Below are 1,237 nucleotides of genomic sequence, written 5' to 3' on the forward strand. Positions count from 1 at the left end.
AGAAAGTGAAAGTACAGGGAGTCAAAATGCTACAGTAGATATACCTGATGAATATAGACTAATATTGACCTTTTCCAGAACTTAAATTTTATGTTCATTCTAAGACGTATTATCCCTTTAACAATAAAAACAAATATAAATTTGAATAATAAGCATAAGCTAGTCTAGAATTTAGGTTGACCAGGCCTATTTTAAATAGTAAATTACAAAATCATTTAATTCTAATAAACAATACAACTTTTCAAATTTCATTTACTAAATAAAGTCTTATCAGAATAAATTTCATTATTTAACATTTTCTGTAGGCTACAGTACTGGTAGTGAACACCTGTTATAACCTAATTATAAACCAGTTTCGAGCAGCATTAAAAAAATTAAGATTCCTATTTTGCAACAGATTGGAATATTTTTTTCAACTCCAACTGTACGTAAACATTGATAGTAATCGCTTTTAATTTGATGCCAAGAGTAGCTAGACGAGTAAACCCTGTCAGCTCACTGTCGTCACTGACAAATCACGTGTCGTGTCGTCACCCCAGAACCACAATTGCCAACAATTTTGAGAGTGACTGATTAAACTATCAGCCTGTTTGGTCATTTCCATCCAGCGGTTTCTTCTTTGGCCATAATTAATCCATTGACCAGTGAAGACAGGTTTCAAGTATACAGAATACTTTTTATTAGGTACCATGAGAGTATACGGTTTACCTGCAGCTTTACAAACAACCGTTTCATCGGAATAATTGACACCATATCCATCTGCATCATATGCGACAACGTGTTGGATAGGCTGTATCTTATCTTCAATATAACGTAGTCAATACGTCAACTTAGTCGTAGAGGCAGCCAATGCATTGCTCTTTCTGTTGGTCTTCTATATGGGGCAGATAATCCTAGTCCACTCTGTGCCTCAACCACCTTTCTCTCACCTTTTCTTCAAAAGCCGTAAGGGTAGGTATTGGTTGGTTCATTTTTGTCGTTGAAGTGAATGAATCTCTTCGTATAAATCACTTTATACTGTTTGTCTTCCGACCGCGTGCAAAGGCGACGGTCACGTGTCCTGGTAATCTTGAAAGGATTGGTGACGACCAAAGGAATATTTTGTTGAACGCTACCAACCATACCTTTCACCGAGTCGAAATTTAAGTCTTTGGAACCTCGGTAATTCAACGTAAACCCTCGCACCTTGCACACGGTTTGACCATTGGACAATTTATACGCATAGTTTTTGGCTCCA

This window comes from Lottia gigantea (assembly GCF_000327385.1).
Source record: "Lottia gigantea unplaced genomic scaffold LOTGIsca_1153, whole genome shotgun sequence".
Taxonomy (NCBI): Eukaryota; Metazoa; Mollusca; class Gastropoda; family Lottiidae; genus Lottia; species Lottia gigantea.